Source organism: Canis lupus, chromosome 28 (assembly GCF_048164855.1).
Source record: "Canis lupus baileyi chromosome 28, mCanLup2.hap1, whole genome shotgun sequence".
Taxonomy (NCBI): domain Eukaryota; kingdom Metazoa; phylum Chordata; class Mammalia; order Carnivora; family Canidae; genus Canis; species Canis lupus.
Window position 1 is genome coordinate 32081582 of NC_132865.1, and position 23603 is coordinate 32105184.

Here is a 23603-nt window from a genome sequence, read left to right on the forward strand (position 1 = left end):
TATGTGTGTGTACATATGTAATGGCTTTATTCATCCATCAATGGTCACTTAGGTTGTTCCTATGTTTTGGCCATTTTAAAAAGGCTGCTATGAACACAGGGGTGAATATATATCCTTTTGAGTTGATGTTTTCTTTTTTTTTTTTTTTTTTTTTGAGTTAATGTTTTCTATAAGAAAACACTTATTTTCTTCATATAAATGCCCATAAGTAGTATTGCTGGATCATAGGGTAGTTCTACTTTTCATTCTTTGAGGACCCACCATACTGTTTTCCATAGTGACTGCACCAATTTACATTCTCACCAACAGTGCATGGGGCTTCCTTTTTTCCACATCCTTACCAATATTGATTTCTTGTCTTTTTGATAACAGCAATTGTAACAGGTGTGAGGTGATATCTTATTGTGGTTTTGATTTGCTTTTCACTGATAATTGACAATGTGGAGAATCTTTTCATGTATCCAGTGGCCTTCTCTATGTCTTCTTTGGAAAAAGGTCTACTCAGAACTTCTGCAGGTTTTTTTAAATTGGATTGTTTGCCTTTTTTGTTTTTGCTATTGAATTAAATGAGTTCTTTATATATTTTGGATATGAGTCCTTCATCAGATATATGACTTACAATTATTTTCTCCCACTCAGTAAATTTCCTTTTTATTTTGTTGATGATTTTGTTTGCAGTGCAGAATTCTTTTAGTTTGATGTAATCTCACTTATTATTTCTAATTTTGCTGCTTTTGCTTGGCTTCAAATTTAAAGATTCATTACCAGGTCCTATGTCAAGGATATCACCTTTTGTATTTTCTTCTAGTTTTATGGTTTCAGGTCTTATATGTAAGTCTCTAACCTATTTTGAGTTAATTTTTGTGTATGGTGTAAGATAACTGGTTCATTCTTTGGTATCTGGTTGTCCAATTTTCCCAACACCATTTATTGAAGAGACTGTCTTTTTCCCCATCCTTTGCTCTTTTGACGTGGATTGGTTTTATATATATATGTATATATACACATATATATTTTTTATTGCTTCTAGGCTCTCCATTCCATTCTATTGATCTGTGTGTCTGCTTTTATGCCAATACTACACAGTCTTGATTATTATAACTTTGTAATATAGTTTGATATCAAGGCATATGATGCCTCCAGTTTCGTTCTTTCTCAAGATTGCTTTGGCTATTGCAGTCTTTTGTGGTTTATACAAATTTCATTATTCAATCTATTTCTTTGAAAAATACCACTGAAACTTTGATAGTAATTACATACATTTGTATATTGCCTTGACTAGTATGGACATTTTAACAATCTTAATTATTTGTTAATATTAATTTTTAATTCAGAAGTACAGAATATCTTTCCAATTATTTGTGTCTTTATCAATTTCTTTCATTAATGTCTTATAGTTTTCAATATACAGGTTTTTCATCTCCTTGCTTGACTTTATATCTAGGTTTTTTTTATTCTTTTTTCTGCAATTATAAACGGAATTGTTTTTGTAATTTCCGTTTCTGATCATTTGTTATTAGTGTATAAAAACACAGTAGATTTTGAGTATTGATTTGTATGCTGCAACTTTACTGATTTATTAGTCCTAATAGTTTTTTTTTTTTGTGGAGTCTTTAAGGTTTCCTATTATATAGATATGTATATTACATATATAACTATAATTATATAACATGTCATCAGCACTTTTTTTTTTACTTCTTTCTTTTTGATTCTGCCAGTTTTACTTCTTTCTTTTCAATTTGGATGCTTTTTATTTCTCTTTCTTTTTTTTTTTCCTAATTGCTTTGACTAGGACTTCCAATAATGTATTCAATAAAAGTAGTAAGAGTGCACATCGTTCTGTTGTTATTTATTTTAAAGGGAGAGCTTTCAGCTATTCACTGTTGAGTGTGATGTTTATCTTGGACTTATATATGGCCTTTATTATATTGGGATACATTTCCTCTACAGTAGTTTTATTGAAAATTTTTATCATAAATGGGGATGCCTGGGTGGCTCATCAGTTGAGCATCTGCCTTTGGCTCAGGGCGTGATCCCAGAGTCCCAGGATCCAGTCCTACATCAGGCTTCCTGCATGGAGCCTGCTTCTCCCTCTGCCTGTGTCTCTGCCTCTCTCTCACATTCTCTCTCTGTGTCTCTCATGAATAAATAAATAAAATCTTTTAAAAAGTTTTTTATCATAAATGGGTGTTAAATTTTATCAAATGCTTTTTCTGCATTGATTGAAATGATTGTATAATTGTTACTTGTCCTTTCGTTAATGTGGTGTTGTCACATTAATTGACAGATGTTGAATAATCCTTGCATCCCTGGAAAAATCCTACTTTATGGTATATGATCTTTTTAATGTATAGTTGAATTTGGTTTGCTAAAATTTTGTTGAGGATTTTTGCATCTATGTCACAGATTATGCTAACCTCATAAAATGTGTTTGGAAGAAACCCCTCCACTTGTATTTTTGGAAGAGTTTGAGAAGGAGTGGTATTAATTCTTTTTTGAATGTTTGGGAGAATTCATCAATAAAGCCATCTGGTCCTGACCTGCTATTTGTTGGAAGATTTCAATTACTGATTAAAATTTCTTGCTAATAGTTGGTCTGTTTAGATGTTCTATCATTTTGATTCAGTTTTAGAAGGTTATATATTTCTAGGAATTTATTCATTTCTTCTAGGTCATCCAGTTTGTTGGCATATAGTTTATAGTAGTCTCTTATTTATGGTCCTTCATATTTCTTTTTATTAAGATTTTATTTATTTGAGACAGAGATAGAGAGAGAGAGAGCAGGAGGCGAGGAGAGAGAAGCAGAGTCCCCACTGAACAGGAACAGAGATGCTGAGGATTCCATGATCTTGGGATTGTAACCTGAGCTAAAGGCAGATACTTAACTGACTGAGCCACCCAGGCACCGCAGTCCTTTATATTTCTGTGGTATTAGTTGTAACATCTCCTCTTTCATTTTTGATTTTATTTATTTGAGTCCTCTCTATTTTTTCTTGGTAATTCTAGCTAAATGTTTGTCAATTTTGTTTATCTTTTCAAAGAACCAGATCCTTGTTTCCTTGATCAATTATCTGTTTAATCTCAGTTTTATTTCTGATCTAATCTTTGTTATTTCCTTTTAAATTTGGGCTGTGTTCTTCTTATTCTAGTTCCTTGAAGTGTAAAGTTAGATTTTCTTTCTTTGAGATTACTCTGATTTTTTTGAAGCAGGCATTTATCACTACATATTTCCCTCTAAGAACTGTTTTGTTGTATCTCATAAATTTTGGTATGTTACATTTTCATTTTCATTTGATTCAAGGTGTTTTTTGATTAAAAAAAACATTTTCATTTTTCATTTGATTCAAGAAGTCTTTTGACTTCTTCTTTAACCCATTGGCTGTTCAGTAATTTTTACATATTTATGTAAATTGTAATTTGTAAATATGTAATTTTTACATATTTGTGAATTTTCCAGTTTTCTTCCCTCTAGCCTTATACCCTTGTCGTTGGAAATGATTCTTGGTATGATTTCAATCTTCTTATATTTATTGAGACTTGTTTTGTGAACTAATGTGATCTGTCCTGGAGAATGTTTCACATGTATTTGAAAAGAATGTATATTTTACTCTTTTTGGACAAAATGTTCTGTATGTATCTTTGAATTCCATTTAGTTTAATGTGTCATAAATCCAGTTTTTTCATATTGATTTTTTATCTGGATGATCTCTCTAGTGATGTAAAAGGGGTATTGAAGTCACCTACTACTATTATATTGCTGTTAATTTCTCCCTTTAGGTCTATTAGTATTGCTTTATTTAATTAGATGTTTTTATGTTGAGTACATAAATATTTATAGTTCTCATATCCTCTTATTGAATTGACCCCTTATCATTATTTAAGATGCTTCTTTGTTCCCTATTACAGTCTTTGTTTTAAAATCTATTTTGTCTGATATAGGGATAGCTACTCCAGCTTCCTTTTGGTTTCCATTTGCATGAACATCTTTTTCCATCCTTTCATTTCTAAAAGTTAAAGTGACTACTTTATGTGCAACCTGACATCTAAAGTGTGTCTTTTATAGGCAGCATTTGGATGAATCTTGTTTTATACATTCAGCCACTCTATGTCTTTTGAGTCAAGAAAGAAGCCAGTTCTCTGTTTAATCAACTTTTTTTCGTAAGTTATCTGGCTTTTCCCTCTGATTGTTTTTAAGATGGCATTGCTTTTGGTGTTTTGTTATGTCATTATGATGTACTTACTTGAGCATCTCTTCGAAAGGCGGTATCGTATAGTGGCTAAGAGCATGAACTCAGGACCCAAATTGCTCTTATAAATTCCCCATTATGAAAACTTGGGCATTTTATTTAAGGTTTCTGTGCCTCAATTAGCTCGTATGTTGTGAGGATAAAGTATATATATATATATATATATATATATATATATATATACACACACACATATTGTTTAGAATTCTGTCTGGCTTGTGTTGAACACTTTTTGTTTGTTTTAATCCTTTTTTTCTTGCTTATGACTTATTAAATTTCCTGGATCAGAGATTCACTTAGGAAATGTGTCTTTCCACATTTATACATTCAAATATTTCTGCTTCCTCATTCTTTCTGTTATATCCTGCAACATTGACTAGACTTTGTTAAAGCATTTCATTCTATCATACAAGTCTCTTCATGTCTTATTTTTTTTCAGATAGTTTTTCCAGTTTGCTAATTTTTTTCTACAACTATTTCTAATTCACTGATTAGCTCTTTCAGTTTCTTTTTTTTCTTTATTTTTTTTTTTTTTAGAAAAAGATTTTACCCACTTATTCATGAGAGACACAGAGAGAGAGAGAAGCACAGACACAGGCAGAGGGAGAAGCAGGCTCCATGCCGGGAGCCCAACGTGGAACTCAATCCCAGGTCTCCAGGATCACACCCTGGGCTGAAAGCAGTGCTAAACCGCTGAGCCACCCGGGCTGCTGCTCTTTCAGTTTCTAATTTCATTTCTAGGGTCTCTGTTACTTTATCTACCTAATCTCTAGGATTCTGGTAATTTCTCTTTTTAGTCATACTTTTATACTATCTTTTTTAAAAGACTTGTTAAACATATTACTTTATTTTTATCAGCTAATTCTAACATCTGGCGATTAAATATCTGATCCTATGGATTTTTCTTTAATATGACTTTCACTCAGATAGCTTGGATTCTCCTATGTCTAGAGATACTTCCTGGAATGTCAGCTATGGGAATTCCCTGTGATTGGTTAACTGCATTTCTCCAGAGAAGATTTACTTTTGCTTCCTTTGGGTTTGGTTAAGGCCTGAGATTAAGATTCATTATTAAGTGCTGCCTTGACATCTGAAACCTGGAGGGCCTCAAATGGCCTAAGCACAACTCTCCTTCCCTACTCTACTCCTTTGGGTAAGGCCTTCCCGCCAAACAACCTTACTTATCATGGAGACCACGCACAGTGCCTGTTTATCTCTGAATAGCAAGTTTTAGTTTCTCGCCAGGTTACATGATTATGCAAACAGGCCAATCACATCCTCCCTCAGGAATCAGAAGTCACTCTAGCCTCTTAATACTACAGAGATTGACACTCACAGCCCTTGTTTTCCACTCTGTTTGCAAGTGCAACAGTGTGACCTGGTATGACACAGTATCCACCTTCCCCTAGGCTGGGAGTGTATATGATTAATAAATTGCCATCCCTCTTCTCTGTCCAGCGTTGGGTGGCCATATTCAGCCATACTCATGTCCCTAGAGCAGGAAACTCTCCCTCACCAATAGGATGAAGAGAAGGCATGAAAACATAGAGCTCTGAGGTCATTACCAACATATTACACTTCAACTCAGTTTCTATCTTGATAGTTTGGATACCCAATTATAATGTAAATTCAGGCCTTAACCCCAAGTAAGTGCAAAGCACAGTTTATACCCTTCTCTAAGTAGTTTTTTTTTTTCTCATTCATTCTTTTTCTTCTTTACCCAGAGTCAAAGACAAGAAATATACCCACCATCTCTCTAGAGAGTGTTTTTGCTTTCTATGGGGCTGTGGGGCTGGAGAGTCCTTTAGCAATTCTCTGTAGGTGAACTTCTCCAATTTGACTTTTAGCCCTGGTTTATTTCCTACCCCTACACATAAATCCACTCAAGCCACCCTCAAATGAAACATTAATGCTTCTGCTTATTTACTATATAGTTTCTCCCTCTCTTATCCTTTCTACAGAATTTAATTTTTCTGTAATTTTATTATTTTTTAATTTTGATTGCACTATAGCAAAATTTAATTCTTGCTCCATCATTTATTAAAAATCTGCTTATGGAGTACCTGGGTGGCTCAGTCAGTTAAACATCAGACTCCTGGTTTCAGCTCAGGTCATGATCTCATGGGTCCTGAGACTGCGCTCGGCATTAGGCTCTGCAATCAACACAGAGTCTGATGGAATTCTCTCTTTCCCTCTCCCTCTGCCCTTTCTCCCACTCACTCACACAAACACTCTCTCTCTCTCATAAATAAGTAAACAAAGCTTTAGAAAATTACTTTAAAAAATATTTTTGCTCATATATATTATACAGATGCACTCTTTTTTTTATTATACAAGAAGTTTTCTAAACATTACTCTCTCTCTCTCCCTCTTCCCTATTTCCTCTCTCTCTCCCCTACTTCTCTCTCTTTCTCAATCTTTTTCTCTCTCACACATATGCATGCACACACACACACACACACAATATAAAACTTGAACTTCTCTGCATGTCATTATGTGTTCCTCAAGCATGTGATTATATTGGCTTCACAGCATTTAAGCATAGAAATGTAGATAATTTAGCTAATTTCTATTTTCAGACATTAAGATTTCACAAATCTTACTGTTTTTACAGTTCTAAACAGTGCCACAACTAATATCCTTGTATAAGAAAATCTTTGTATCTTTGATTATTTCCTTAGAATAGATTCTTGGATGTGTTATTATCCTGACAAAGGGTATGAACTCTTTTAGGGCTCTTGATGGATTTTACCAAATTGCTTTCTAGAAAGGTTGTAGCAATTTGCAATTCACTGCAGTATGTGATAGGTGAAAAGTGCTGTCTGTTCGGTGATTTAATGTGCGCTTCCTGATTACTCATGAGGTTAGACACTAACTGGATGTACTATATGTTTAACCAATTCCCTTGTAAGCATATCAGGTGATTTTAATTATCCTGTTTGAAGCTTTGTTCTTTACTCAAAATATTGGTGAATCTTCCTCTAAGCATAACACTGTGTTAGAACTAAGGATTAGCTCAACAGCCCAACATACTTCAATACCCATGGAATAACTGGCATACAAGGGAACAATTATGTAATGATGCAAGGAAATGTAGCGGCAAATGAAGGCTTCTGCTCAGCAAACCCACTGCTGTATAAAAGCAAAGATCCTTATTTCACTGTTTTGAATAATCAAAATGAGGCTTAATATAATTTCATGCTTTCTATTGAGAAGGAAAATACCATATTGAAATCTGACTTTAAATGATTTTTAATTTGGCTATTTTACAGCTAATATTGTTCTTCCACCCCAGGGGTATTTTGAAACCATTCAACATGTCTATTTTCTGTACCAACATCTTGCTCAAACCCACTGCTTGTTTCCATTATCTCTGGGAAGAGATCTGCTAATTGTCACCTAAAGGAATTCTGAGATATTATTTAACAAACTATTACAATTTAATACAATGATACTAAAACCATTGGCTTTTCTCTTAGTTTTATAAATCACATTCTTATGAAATTAACTCCTTCTAAAAATATTCTTTTCATGTGAAACATCCCTTGGAACAATCATTTGTCTTGTTCTTATATTATTATCCATAACAATTTCTCATCTTAATAAGGGCCACTCATGTGGATATCTCAATGAAATTCTGTGAAATCTCCACCAAGATGCTTTTTTTAAATCCCAGATAAAAAAGCTTTACATCTCTTCATTCCCTTGATATCCAGAGACAGAGGGTCAGTTGACCATGGATGCTGCAGGCGAGAATAAAAACATGTGTATGCATCTCATTTGCACCAGAGGACAAAAGAGAAATATATATTTTTCCATTTGAAATAATACAACTAGGTAAAATCTAATGCAGGGGAAAAGTAGACTGTGTATCAAGCAGCTCTTTTATTGAGAGAATAATTTTTGTTTTATTATGAAAAATTTTACACTATTTTCTAGGTGCATGGGCTTCATGAAGGGTCTCTTAGCATTGTAGGTTGCCAGAACTAAGAAGTGTTTTGTATAATCTACGTTGCTGCAGGCCTAATCCTGGTAGATGAGATGGGCTATTGAGGACATCATTTTGGAAATTTTAAAGAAAGATGTATCTTTATTGAAAAGGGGAGAGAGGGGTGCCTGGGTGGCTCAATTGAATAAGTGTCTGACTCTTAATTTTGGCTCAGGTCATGATCTCAGAGTCGTGAGATTGAGCCCCATGTTGGACTCTGTGCTAGGTGTGGAACCTGCAAAAGGTTCTCTCTCTCCCTCTCCCTCTGCCTCTCCCCCTCTCAAATAAATAAATCTTTTTTACAAAAAAAGAAAAAAAAAGAGAAGAAAGAGAGGGAGGGAAAGAAAGAAAGAAGGGAGAAATCTACAGAGTGGCGAGGCAATGAACTGTTTTCAGCTGGTTTTTTCTGTCCATCTGTAGTCAGCTTTGCTGATCTTGACTGGTCTCCTCCAGCATGCTAGCTTGAGCTTGCTCTCATGGTAAGAGCACAGCTCAAGAGGAAGAAGGAGGAGGAGGAGGAGGAGGAGGAGGAGGAGGAAAAGGAGGAGAATAGGTATATGCAAACCTCTCAAGTCCTAAGCTTGAAACTAGCATGCTGGAGTCTCTGCCGTTTTCTAGTGTCCAAGCAAATTCCATTATCCATCCAGACTTAAGAAATAGGGAGAGGGACTCCACCTCCTGATGGGAAAACTTGCAAAGTTGTGTTTCAAAGGGGATGGATAACAGAAGAATAAAGAATTAGGGCTATTTTTGAAATTCATCTACCAAAATGATAACAATTGTCTACTATAAAGTTGCATATATTATACCTCCCAATTTTACCTTAAGTTTATCATCTCCTACAATATAATTTCAATAATAATAAATTATGCTATATTTACCTCCAAATCTATTACATAAATAACTTTATTGATAAGGATCTTCTGGGTCATATATATAGCTAGATCATTCCCTTAATATCTATATAAGGTTTAATAAATTAATGCATCATTACTTAAGCATTTCCCTATTGATGAAAATGGCCAAGGCTTGGAGTGTCTTATTTCCTTCCACTGATACTCCTTTGGCCAAAACTCTGTCATATAGCCTCCATCAAAGTACAAGGGAAGCTGGGAAATGTAGTTTTCTTATGTGCTCAGGACTAGGAACAATGCTGATGAACATTTACTTAGCTTGTGTTTCTGATGATATATTTTCTGTATGTGATATTTCTATTATTATTTGAAAATGCTGTAAGATTCAAAAGGGAACAAATCTTGCATAATGCCAGATCTTTTAAAATTGTAAAAATAAGCAAATGCTCCCTTCCTATCCCATCCCAACTCTAGAGGTAAACAGTGTTAACAATTTAGAGCTTATCCTAGTTTGTTTGTGAAACACACATCTATTTATCAAGTATCTATCTGTTTATCTATGTCAGTTACACATATACATGTTAGGACAGTGTTGTGTTCCTCCCCCCCTCCAAATTCATATGTTGAAATCCTAAAGCAGTCTCAAAATGTGAGTCCTATGTCTATCTCCAATTAAAGTAAAATGAGGTCATTTGAGTAGGCCCTAATGCAATATGATTGGCGCCCTTATGAGGAGGGGAATTTGGCCAAAGACATGCACAGAAGGAATGCCACGTGCAGACACAGGGAGAAGGAGGCATTTATAAGCCAAGGAGAGAGGCCGCAGAAGAAGCCAATCCTGCTGACACCTTGATTTCAGATTCTTAGTCTCCAGAACTGGGAGAAAATAAACTTCTGCTGTTTAAGCCCTCCAGGCTGTGGTACTTTGTTATGGCAGCCCTAGGAGACAAATACACTCTACATAATTGCACATAAATTATATGCTTTCAAACTCCTTCACATTCCCCATTGTACATAAACCTCCTCCCATTCCACTTTTTTTTTTGGCTGCAAATAAATCTTTTTAAGTTTTTGCCTATATTTTTTTTAAAAGCAGTGATTTTTCATTTACATTTTCTCAGTTTCAAGTGAAGAATATAGAATTTTTTTTCACGTTACTATTTGCTTATTTGCATTTTTCCTTCTGTAAGTTCACTATTTGTGCCATTTATCTATCTTTAAAATCATCTTGTTCCCTTTATTTCTAATGTGAAGGAATCTGCGTGTTATGGATAACGACACTCTGTTGTATAAGTTGCAAAGATTTTTCTCCCAAGCTATCATTTGTATTTTGACTTGGTTTATGGGAACACTTTGATTTATAGATGCTTTACATTTTTCTCTTTCTTAGTGAGCTTCCATTCATACTATGCTGATTGTTGTGGGATAGAGCATGATAAGCAAGTCAGAATCTCCTGTCCTCAGGAAGATTATAGTCTCTTGGTTAGTTGAGACAGGTACATAAACATGCAGAATACAAGCAGCATATTAAGACATCATGAAAGAACAAAGACTCAAGCTGGGACAAGAAGGAGAAGAAAGAGTTTACAAAGAGAGCATTCATGGAGCATCTTGAAACATGAGGTGAACCAAAAAAGCATGTCTACCTAGTCCATGAGACCTGTTTATGAAAGCCTCCCACCCACAGTTTCTGAAATAGCAGCCTTACACGTATTCCTTTCTTTGTTTGACTGTTGATGTTTAAGAGTAGCAGGTGGGGGTGAGGTGTGGAAATAGTAGGCAAGAGAGAGACGGAAAGAAAATTAATCTTTCCTTAAGGCTTCGAGGAAAAGCTCAGAGCAGAGCAGGTTCAGCAAGGTGGCAGGGCCCCTGACATCTGGGCTGGCATCTGGGCTCCATCTCCTACCCAGGAAAGTGATGAACTGTCAGCTGTCGCCAATTCTTTTTTTTTTTATTAATTAATTAATTTATTTATTTATTCATGAGAGACACACAGAGAGAGAAGCAGAAACGTAGGCAGAGGGAGAAGCAGGCTCCATGCAGGGAGCCCGATGTGGGACTTGATCCCAGGAACCCAGGATCACTCCCTGGGCTGAAGGCAGACGCTCAACCACTGAGCCTCCTGGGCGTCCCTCACCAATTCAGAATGACACCCTGGGCCTTGTGGCACAGCTCAGGACCAGCCAGGGTATTAAGTGCTCACATGTCCATGTGCTCTGAAGACACCGAGAGTCATATTTGGCCATGCCTATGAGAAAGCAGCTTCCCATATTGAGGAGGGTGCGTGTGCAGAGGCGCTCTACCTGCGCAGGAATCCTGGCTAGCACTTTCCTACTCTGGGGCTTCCCTACTTGGTGACTTTACCTCTCTCTTCTCTGATGAATTGAGATTAATAATACAGCCTACCTCATGGGGTAAGAAGCTAAGTGGGACAATATATATAAGGAGTTTCAATCAGTGCCTATGCTAAGGGCTCAATATACACCAGAACTATTATCTTACAAGCTTTGTCAATCTCCCCAACAAAAAGTATATTTGTATTTTTATTAGCATCCTTGTTGTACAGATAGGGAAACAGAGTGTCAAAAGATGGACCTACCCCCCCCCCCCGCCGAAGCTTGGCAGATAGCACAACTTGTGTGTAGACGAAGGATGGCAGATCCCAGAACAAGGGTTCATAATCCCCACACTGTGGTCTCCCCCACCAGAAAGCACATACCAGCCAAGATGTCTAGAAGCATTTTTTTCTACTCCCTTGGCAGAAATTGTTGCTTGCATTGGGGTAGTTTCAAGGTAAGGAGAGCAAAGCCAAACAGCGTCATCTAAAGAAGAAGGGGCAAAAGAACTTTTCTCTAGTATATTCCTCCAGGCTCATTTAATTATCCAGATAAACGAAACCTTAGACCTACCTTTATTTGGGGCCCATAGACCAAATCTAAGGGCAAACTTCCTTGCTGAAGTTGTCTCGATGTGATCTTTCTTGGCCTGTAGCAGGAGACCAACATTCCTCCAAACGGCCACGGAGCAAGCACTGATGCCCGTTGGAACTGGACCCCTCAGAAGGCAGCCAACAAAGAAGCGGCCAACAAGGTCGACAGTTTTCCTCTCTGTACAATTCTTTTCCTGTCTGATCACTTGGCAATGGGAATCATTTAATCTGATTTGTAGTCTCTACATCCTGCCAGGACCTCACATTCTCAAAATATTTTAGAAAGGAAATTTAAAACACTGCCTATAAAGTAGAATACCTACTTAAGATATTCTTTAAAAAAAAAAAAGATTGTATTTATTTATTTGACAGAGAGCGAGAGAGAGAACAAGCAGGGGGAGGGGCAGAGGGAGAGGGAGAAGCAGACTCCTCACTGAGGAGGGAGTGCCACATGGGGCTTGATCTAAGGACCCTGGGATCATGACCTGGACCCTGGGATCATTACCTGAGCCAAAGGCAGACGCTTAACTGATTGAGCCACCCAGGCACCCCTACTTAAGATATTCTTAACAGAAGAGCTGCTGTATTAAAAGGGAGTTCTCAGCCAAGATGGTGGAGAGCTGCACATGGCCTTGAAACTCCCATGGCAAGAGTCAACTCAACTTCAAAGAAGGAAGAATCGCAGGCAGCTCAGGAGACTTTTGACACAGCCATCAAGAGACATTGCAGAAAGAGACTATCTGCCATTCCCATTCCCCCTCAAAAAAAAAAAAAAAAAAAAAAAGCCCAGGCATGAAGGAAAAAGATTTCAAATGTATCCCCAAATGCAGAAGGACATTCAATGCCGCACCATCGCTTCAGCCAACTCTTCCTCACATTCTAAAATTGAATACAACTGGGCTTTCAATTAGAACAAGTGGTTACTTTATGTGGGGACATTTTAAGTTAGTGTTATTTTTTAGACTCCCTTGTTGGATTTTCAAGTCCCAACACTGAGATGAAAAAGATATTTTGCAGTTCCTTTACTTCTTCCAACTTCTTGAAGCCCAAAGATCCTGAATAAACCACTGAGCATGAAGCCAGGTCTATTACAAACGCCACATCCTTGGCTTTAAACACACCTTTGCCACCTTGGAGCCGTTGTTCAGTGCTCAGGAGTCTAGGTCTTCAAATCAGGGATGCTCTGTCCAACAGTGTACAGTAAATGTCATTACATCTATGTGTCTCCACATCTGCATCTATAGATCCTGAAAAAAAAATCAGATGGACAACAGATGATGAAATCATAATATATTTATTAAAGGAATGCTCTTTAATAGGCATGTTTCCACTCTTTCAAACTAATGTCATAGAAAGAATAAAATCTGTTCCCCCCCCCCACACACACACACTGTTAAGGAGAAATTTTCAGTCTTACTAGGACAATTTTTAGGTTTTAGTAATTAGAGCTGAACTATACAACTGGACCAATAGACTTGCAGTGCATACTCTGTTTACTGGAGAGGCAACAAAAGACTGAGACATAAAGTGCAGGAAACTGCCCTGTTCAAATCCTGGCTCTGCTGCTTCCTGTGATTATGAACTTGTTAGAATTATTTTGTCAACACACAGTGAAGAGAAAGCTGTTTAGATTTATTTGAACTCAATTCAACTAAACAAATAATTACCGAGTGCTTGTTATGTTTCAGAAATTGTGCTTGGCATGGCAAAGCCTCAGAGATGAACAGGCCATGGTAGTACTGCCCCAACAGCTTATTGAGAAGAAAGGATAAGAGGATAATGTATATATAATTGTAGCACGAGGTAAAATGTGAGAAGTCAGATGAAAGAATCACCAATAATTGTTTGGGGAAGGAGAGTGGAGAAAGCCCAGATCAGGCAGGAGGGAACAGGAGCAGTTTCAGAAAGAGAGAGGGTAGTGATGGTGGCAAGAGGAAGTAGAAGGCAGAGCAGGGTGTTGCCTAGGAACAAACACATAGACGCTAGAAAAAAGGCGTTCTCAAAGAATATGAAGTCATCTGCTCTGGTAGATACACAAACATTGAGAGAAATAAGACTAGAAATCAAAGCAGGATCTGGAATGCTGGGTGTGGAGTCCTTACTTAACTCCAAAAGCAATAAAAGCAGCAACATTCGCTGATATGCACCAAGTGCCTCTGGAAGCTTCCAGAAAGAGATGAAATACTGGCTTAAACTCTAGATGCAAAGATACTAAATCAATAGGAAGCAACATTATGAGTTTTCTTGTGTGAAAATAGCAGATTAAACTTTGAATGGAAATTTATAAATTAATTTACAATTTTTAAGAATGTGTTGGAACTTTATCACATTTTACCAAGAGGCAGCCTCTCTGAAAGACCTTTTTTGCAGGAATTGAAATAATTAAATTGAAGATTCAGTGTACCTTTTCAATCATTTTATTAAAAAACTCATTTTGGTTTTCTCTGAGGGAGAGATAAACCACTGCTTAAGGAAGTGGCTAAATCTTTTTTTAAAAAACTACTGTATTCACCATAAAATATATGACACTCTTCCCGAATACCATCTAATAGAAGCTGGTCACATCAAAATCAGAAAAAACTTGCCCTTTCAAAATGAGCTTTTTGTACTCGTCTTTAAACCAGATGTTACAAGTACAAAGGTGATTGAGATATAATCTAGAATAGGAGAAGAAGAGCTTATAAACAAATCATTACAGCACAGTAATGAAGGAATACACAGTGTGACTGTGGTGGGGAAGGAGGGCTTAGCACAGCTTTACTGAATATTTGATTTGAGTCTTGAACGTAACAGGAGCTACATGTGCTTATGGGGTAGTGAGCATGTTCTTTCTAGACTGAGGGAACAGTAGGTGCAAACGCTTGAAATTAAGACAAGCACAAGTAGCTAATTGCTGGAGAGCAAATGGTTTGATGTGTCTGGGTATCAGAAAAGCTACGGGTGGTGTTCAAGCAGGGGAATGGTGTGCTCCTAGTCTGCTAGGTTGACAGCATGGTGGGTGTGTAGATGCTGAATTGTAGGTAAGAAGTATGCGTAAGAGATCCGGTAAGAGCAATAGTCCAGATGAAAAATGACAAAGGATGAGACCTACTGTTAACTGGGATTGAGTATAACTGAGATATGTATTCCAGGAGAAAGCTATTTATATGTGTATGCCTTTATCAAGATTTATGTGTATATTCTTTTACAGATTTTATTTATTTGTCTGAGAGAGAAAAATAGCAAGAGGGAGCATGAGCTGAGGGTGGGAGAGGGATAAGGGAGAAGGAGAGGGAGAGGGAGAAGCAGACTGAGGGAGAGGAAGAAGCAGACTCCCCACTGAGCATGGAGCCTGATGCAGGGCTCGGTCCCAAGACACTGGGGTCATGACCTGAGCTGAAGGCAGACACTGAACTGAGTGAGCCACCCAGGTGCCCTGAGATTTATGTATTATGAGTTTGGGTGACTGAAGAAATACAGCCAGATATAGCTGGTAGAGAGTTGGAAATGGACACCTGGGAGTGAGAAAATAGGAAAGGGACCTGTATTTGACAGAAATTAGAAGAAAAGTTGTATTAGGAGCTATGGAAGGAGATAATCATCCAGAAGAGGGTGTTGAAAATCATTTATGGGCTTGGAATCCAGCACTGTGTCTGGCAGATAGTGAGCATTCAAGTAGTATTTGTTGCATGGATGATGGATTGAATGAGAAATGAATATCTACCATTCCCTTCTGGAACATTCATTCCCTGGAATGTAGGGCTCCATGTTCCCTTGATTTCTCTTATGTCTCTGTTTCTTATCATGCTGCTTTGTCTACCTGTTTGTTCTCTTCATACGGATGTTCCCCCCTTAGTCTATCCACAAAGACAAAAGGCAGGATCCCTTCACTTAAAGACTTCACAATCTACCAAGGAGCCAATTTTTCAAGCCTCAAGAAAGTCAAGAAATGTGAGAAATAAAGTGTCCAGTGAAATGGACAAATATACATTCAATGGGAGTCTTAGAATTGTTTCAGTAAAAAATATTTCAGAAACATAAATCCAGGTTGCTGTGGGTTGAAGAATAAATGAAAAGGTGAAGAAGAAGAGATAGGGAATCATTTTAAGTTTAGTAACAATAGGGTGGAAAGAGATAAAGCTGTATCTGGAAGTGGGGGCAATGTCAAAAGTTGTTTTGTTTAGAGAAAAGGGGTTCAGGACATGGAAAAGTTGACCAAGAACCCAACAAAACCTAACAAATATTGTCTTTGACCTCAGGGAGCTAATTATTTATTATAGAAAACAGACACGTAAATTTACTGGGAAGGTAGAGTGTAATAGATATTATGACCAGCCTGGAATGTGCCAGCTGGAGAGTCTGCAATGCCATCCTGAAGAGAATATGACCCAATGCCTGATCTGAATCTAAAAGAGATATAGAAGCTCAGCCTGCAGATACCAAGGAGACTGGGATGCTGGGTAGAGAGAATAGTGGGAACAAAGGCAGACGAATATTAAAAACATAAGGATCACAAGTCATTTGTCATTTTCTCTCAGCCTGTGGAATGCATTTTCATTTCATTAACAATTTCTTCTGAAAAGCAAGATTTTAATTTTTCTAAAATTCAATTTATCAAATTGCATTTTGTGTCCTAAAAGAAGCTTTGTGTAATTCAAGTCATGATTATATCCTATATTTTCTTGTATTATTTTTATAGTTTTAGCTGTTAAAATTTAGGTCTATGCTCTGTTTAGAGTTACCTTCTGCATATGATGTGAAATAAGAGTCTATTTCTGCATTAGGGTATCTAATTGTTCCAGCAGAATTTGTTGAAAAATAATCATTTTCCCATTGAATTACCTTGTCACTTTTGTTGAAAACCAATTAACTATGTATTTATGGATCTATTTCCAGACTTCTGTTTTGTTCAATTGATTTATATGCCTATTCTTATGCCAATATCATGTGGTCTTCACTATTGTAGCTTTACCGTCTTAAAATTAAGTGGTATGATTTTTTCCAACTGTATTCTTTCCCAAAATTGTTTTGGTCCTGTGAATTTCCATAAAAATGTTAAAGTAATCCTCTTACTTTCGACAACAAAAAAGCCTAAAAATTTTATTGGGATTTCACTGAATCTATAGATTATTTCAAGCAAAATGATACCTTAATATTAAGGCCTTTGTACCCTGAACATGGTATAGATTTCTATTTCTTTAGGGCTGCTTTAATGTCACTCAGCACTGTTTTTGCAATTTTTAGTGCACAGGTTTTATATATTTTGTGGGTTTTATGCCTAAGAATTTCATATTTTTGATGTTATTATAAATAATTTTTTAAATGTCCCACTGTTGGGGTACCTGGGTGGCTCAGTTGGCTAAGCATCTGACTTCAGTCAGGTCGTGATCTCAGGATCCTGGGATGGAGCCCTATATTGGCTCTCCGCTCACCAGGGACTCTGCTTGTCCCTCTCTCTCTCTGCCTGCCCCCATACTCTGTCTCTCTCTCAAATAAATAAATAAAATCTTTCTTAAAAATGTCCAATTGTTTGCTGGTTGCATAGAGAAATAGAATTTCTTTCATACTGACCTGGTATCCTACAACCTTTCTAAACTTACTTACTACTTTTTTTATAGACTCTGATAAAGGACTTATATCCAGACTATATAAAGAACTTATAAACTCAGTAGTAAATGGACAAACAGCCTGATCTTACAAAGGCAAAAGCTTTTAGCAGACTCTTATCAAAGAAGATATACTAGTGGCAAATGTATGAAAAGATCATTAGTCATTAGCAAAATATAAATTTAAAAAATTTGTATATAATTACAAACTACTGGAATGAGTAACCTTAAAAAGATTGACAATGCAGGATTCCTGGGTGGCTCAGCAGTTGAGCGTCTGCCTTTGACTCAGGGTGTGATCTCCAGGAATCCAAGATCGAGTCCCACACGGGGTTCCTTGCAGGGAGCCTGCTTCTCCCTCTGCCTATGTCTCTGCTTCTCTCTGCATGTCTCTCATGAATAAATAAATAAATAAAATCTTTAAAAAAAAAAAAGATTGACAACGCCAAATGTTGACAGGGATTTGGGGCACTCAAACCTTTTATACCTTATTAGTAGGAATGAAATAGGGTACAGTCACTTCTGAAATCAGTTTGGCAATTTCTTATAAATCGAAATATGCATTTGGTATGCAAACTTTGACATTCCTAGATATCTACCCAAAGAAAATAAAAACATACATTTATACAAGTATCTGTACTTGGAGTTTTGTAGCAGCTCTATTCATTATAGTTAAAACTAGAAGGAAACCACATGTCCATCGTGTGGGTAAACAAAACTGTCACATTCACAAGGGAATTATTCACTTAGTAATAAAAAGAAGCAATATACTAATAGACTTAACAATGTGGATGAATTTAATACACATTATGCTCAGAGAAAGACATCAGACATAAAAGACCCCATAGTCAAAGATTCCATTTGTATATTTTGGAAAAATAAAACTACTGTGACAAAAATCAGGTCAAGGGTCTCTGGGGTCTGGGGGTTGGGGGAAAGAACTGACTACAAAGGGCCACAAGAGAACTTTCTGAACTGATGGAGATGTTCTGTATGTGATTGTGGTAGCGGTTCACAAATTTCTCAAAACTCATCAAATTATGGATTTCAGTTGGGTGGATTTTATCATAGATAAATTGCTCCTTGATGGATTGTTTCAAAAGAAATCTGATGAGTTTAAGTTACTAAGAGTGCATGTCCATAATCCATTATCTGAGACCCTATGGGCAAAAATGTGCGTGTATGTGTGTTTTAAATGTGTTTAGAATTATACAATCTTTGAAAGCTTATATAGTGTATAACCTATCTATTTATCTGCTTATCTGTATTACCTATGTGTATATACACTTATATTGTATATTAAACTTGCCCTGATGCAGGAGTTGGGGTAGCACCCCATAATCAACATAGTTCTACTTCTGCAGCAAAATATGTGCATTTTCAGTGAGTAAATCAATACATTCTATAAAGAGCCTCTTGTCAGTTTGGATTAGATGTTGCCTCTAGATTTTGCTGCTAGATGTATAATGAAGCAACTTCGACTTTTCAGAGCCTTTGGAATTTCGGAGTTGAGACTGAGGGGCTGTGGTCTTGCCCAAGCAGTTTGGTATTTGCTGTAATTTAAGATGGAGAGGTTAGGTCTGAAAGGTTAGATATTCTCAGGTTGAGAAAACATGAGGCTGGAGAGAGAGAGAGAGAGAGAGAGAGAGAGAGAGAGAGAAAGAGAGGTAGGTCATAGAGGATCTCATTGTGCAGTTTAATATTTTCCTGGGTATATTTCTATATTATAGCCACTGAAAGGGCAGATTAATAACTCAAAGGAGGACCTGGTCTCTCTTTAGTAACAAATTCTTATGGTTACTTATGAAAACCTTACTGTATTGGAAATAGTACCTGAAAATCTCATTGTAGGGGCATCTGGGTGGCTCAGTGGTTGAGCATCTACCTTCAGCTCAGGTTGTGATCTCGAGGGTCCTGAGATTGAGTCCCACATTATGCTCCCTGCAAAAAGTCTGCTTCTACTTCTGCCTATGTCTCTGCCCCTCTCTTTGTGTCTCTCATGAATAAATAATAAAATCTTAAAAAAAAGAAAATCTTATTGTCCATAAAATATTATAATACAAAGGTATCAAAGTCAAGTCCTATATCAAAGCCTTTCAAGACTCTTCCACCTACCTCTTCAAGATAAAGTTGCAGCTCTCAGATAGTTTTGGTGATCTAAACTTGATCTCTATGTCTCCTCACTGTCCCTCCATCCTTCCCCTACCCTCACCTTCGCTTCTCAAAAACTACACCAAATACCCAATTGCTTGTCCTGGTTGTTCTCAAACTTTTCTTTGTCTTTAAAAGCCTCTTTGACTTTGTTAATACTCTTCCCTCTGATTAAATGCTATTATTTCCATTCATTCCCTGATAAATTCTTGTTCTGGAAGTTATAAATGCATATAGAGGCCACACGGAAAACATAAATGAGTAAAGCAGCCAAGGGAGTAGGGGCGGAGAAGCAACAACAACCAGCATATATTGTTATGTAAGACACCTAATATAGAGAGGGCCTTTAATAATGGTGTCCTTAATTAAAAATGATATTTGACCATAATAATACAGCTGAGGCACATAGAGAAGGCAATACTACTGTAACTCTTCCCAACCTGTCACAGTGAAGTGGAAGTGTTTACATACTATGATATCTTGAATTTTTACCAGTAGCTTCCTAAATTAACTCCTTCTGAGACCACGAAAAAATATGCCAAGTTAATTTGTCTTCTTGCAAAGAGGACTGTTTAAGGAATTGATGCTATTTGGGGCCATCAGTCCTCTTCAGAGAGATGCCATCTCTTCCCTCTAGGAGCTTCTAATCAGCATCAAATACATTAATACAGACAGGCATATTGGAGCCCCATTAGGAACAAAATGGAAACATTAAAGTAATCCATGGATAGTCAGGTAATTGCATTATGTAAAGGTCAAGCCTAAGTGGATTTGTAGTGGAAGAAGCAGTGAGTCCCTAATCAGGACAGAGATCAGGAACTGTGTGTGGAAACTGGGCAGGGCGAGGTTCAAAAATCACTTACCTAATCAGCCCTGGAAGATTTCATGGGATGAGTGGGAACTCAGTAGCAACCATCAGCCTGAGTGGGAGCTCAAGAGTCTCTTGCTGTCTTCAAAATGTTTGATTTTTGAATTAGTGAATTGAAGGCTACATATTAAAAACATACTATTATAAAGCAGGGAGGATTCTTTCTCTTTCATCTTTGGCTCTGAGATCATCCTATAAGGCCATCTTTATCAAGTGAGAGTACCTTTTCACAAAAGTAACATTCTAAGAATGTGTTAAGTATTTTAACTCCAAGTTAGCTCTGAGTTTCAATGTTTAGTATTTAATTTTAAAACATAATTTTAAAGCTAGTTTTAACAACATCTTAAATTTTGCTGGCAAAATCAGACATTTGCTGTTTTTCTTTGGAACCAAAGTTCTTGAAAATATTCAGGAACACGTCTAATGTAAAAGAAAGCTTTTTTTTTTTTTTTTTTTTTTTTGACTTTTTAAAGAACTGCACGAGATGCCTTGGTTCCCTGTCTGGATGAACATTTTATGCCATCCGAAGTGTACGAACACAGAAATCCTTTAGACAATTAGAGCTAAGTTCAAAACCTCTGCCCACCTGATAGTACAGAATTTCAAGAAGAGGGGTGTCACTGGGTGCTCTGGTGACCTGATAAACTTTCACTGGGTGCAGAGATTTTACAGTCAGTCCTATGGAGGGCCCGCTCTCTCCTTTGGTGATACATTCAAGATCCCTGGGGAAAATTCTTTCCCTGTGTGACTAAATCCTCAATGCTCTAGTATTACATCCAATTTCTTATGTCGTATCCTCAGTGAAGGTGTTCTCTCTCGTTGTTTGTAAAAGAACTCTTGAGATACATAATTTGAAGATAGTACATCACCCCCTCTCTGTATGCCCCCTTCGGTTCAGGTCCTTTAATCTTTCTTAAAGGTCTTATTTTCCCAATCCTTTAATCATCTCTGTGGTGAAAAACTAAGTTCTCATCCCTTTCTGTCTTACTCTGGACGAGGTACTGACTGAACTAAGTCCTGTGAGTTCTATTTATATGTTTCTACCCAAGTGATACCTTCCCTCTTTAAATTGAAGTGTTCCTGTTGACTCATCGTGTCTTTTTGAAAACCAACAATAACAAAACACAGCTATGAACACAGTTCAAAATAAGGCACAGGGTGTACAAGAAAACCAGTATTATCTTTCCTTTGTATTACTCTGGGCCCCTTTCAGGGCCCCACTTCATGGGAAAGTGTGAGCCTGGATTGTCCATTTTCACCAAAATAGCATTTACTAAGGCAGGAATATTAACTCAGGTAAAGTGACAGGACTGTTCCTTTCATCTCATCAATTCCACACCTACTTACCTTCCAAGTGACTTTTTATAGAATATTAGTTTGCATTTAAAAAATCCATTTAATTGCATTGGAGAAACACTTCACCGCCACGCTCCAGGCCGATCCCATGTTGCAGCTGCTCCTACTTAAGGGATAATTGTGGCCTCACTCTTTTCCAAGGAACTAATTCTGATTTTGAAAGGATTTGTCCTCACAGTTTATCCTGATGAGAGAGGACTGGATTATTGCTGTGTAAAATAGCTGAAGAGTCCTATTATAGCTATTATGCCGCAAATGTTGTATATTGTTAAAGATCACAGTACTGTCCCATACTCAATGGTAAGATGTACAAGCATGGCACACTTCCCATATTATGTAAAAAATACTGCATTTTATGAGTCATTTAGTACCATGTGAGGTATCTGTGGACCCTATATCATTTCCTTCAAACTTTCCTCATCATTCTGAAATCCTTTATTTTCTGGTTGAAAGACTTACAATCTAGTCATTTCTCACTAGTCTCCCCAGGAAATAAACTTCAGAACTCTGTGTTCTCCCACTGCATTATATTATGGATTGCATATCATTCTATTTTACATTTAAATTACTTTAGAAAACTATTTAAAGAAAAAAAAAAAAAAAACCTCTGGACAACAGTAAATTCTAACTGGTAAATTGAGAAAATGTAAATGTTTCCTATCAAAACCATTGATGATATTTACAGAACCTTTTAAGACATGTAGGACTCAACGTTGGTTAAGTTGTAAGGAAGCAGACCAGCTGGTAATCTCGTCAGGAAGGTAAACCTGTAAACACATGCATAACAAGATGGTTTATAACACACAGTGGCTCATACCAGATGTTCAAATGAGTGGTATTTTAAAAGAATGAGGTTTTCTTCTACAAGAGAGACTGAGGTGTCAGCTATTGCTGGAAAGCTCACCCTTAAACATTAAGAGGAGGATTTAATTTTGTTATAAAATATAGCATGCTTTGATTCTAGTTGCAATATTTGGCATTTCAAAATAAATCCCTCTATAAGATCTTTCATCCTCATTGTCAATATATAGATGGCTATTATCCTTAAAAAAAAAAAAAAAAAAACTAACTCCAAAGGCTAACGAAAAATACCCCTCAAGAAGTGCCATTTTGTTGTTGGCATTGTTGAATGATTTTTATAAGATGCTCATAAATCATGGATAGGACTGACTGTCTAGAGGATATTTTCCCTAATGCAAAACAGTCTGTGTGCAGTTTGGAGACATTGCTACAAGATTTAGGACTTATGTCCACAGTGCAAAGAATCAGTAAACATAAAATGTGGTCAATGGAAACAAGCACAAATTTGAAAACATAACAATTATGAAACTGTAATTAAAATGAAGATGCGTGGTGTTGAGGGAACAAAATGAGATGCTAAGTGTGCTTTGTAATTAGTGGTTAGGGTTTCCAATGTAACTTGTAATACTAAATAAGAAAGTGAAATGAAATTATGTAAAGAAATTATGACTAGGTCCAGGATGTAATAGGTATTTCAGAAAGTGTGGCTATCGACTTTATTACATCAATACTAGTAAGGAAATGTTTTGTTCATGGACACACTGTTTTTTTTTTTTTTTTTTGGTAATGAGAATTCCTAGTTCAGACGACTAAATTGTAATTTG

General features: G+C 36.7%; 1 long non-coding RNA gene across 5 annotated transcripts in view; it reads right to left on the reverse strand.

Annotated features, from left to right (window-relative positions):
* LOC140620372 (uncharacterized) overlaps window positions 1-23603 on the reverse strand; it is a 93246-nt gene that overhangs the window by 65323 nt on the left and 4320 nt on the right. The window contains exons 2-6 of one of the 5 annotated variants that reach the window (XR_012020173.1): window positions 22667-22745; window positions 21970-22162; window positions 20618-20742; window positions 13140-13265; window positions 7484-7990 (exon numbers count right to left, since the gene is read on the reverse strand). This is a non-coding gene — a long non-coding RNA (uncharacterized lncRNA). Of the gene's footprint in view, window positions 1-7483; window positions 13266-20617; window positions 20743-21969; window positions 22163-22666; window positions 22746-23603 lie in introns of those variants that run through there. The other 4 variants (XR_012020174.1, XR_012020175.1, XR_012020172.1 and 1 more) reach the window with 4 other exon arrangements.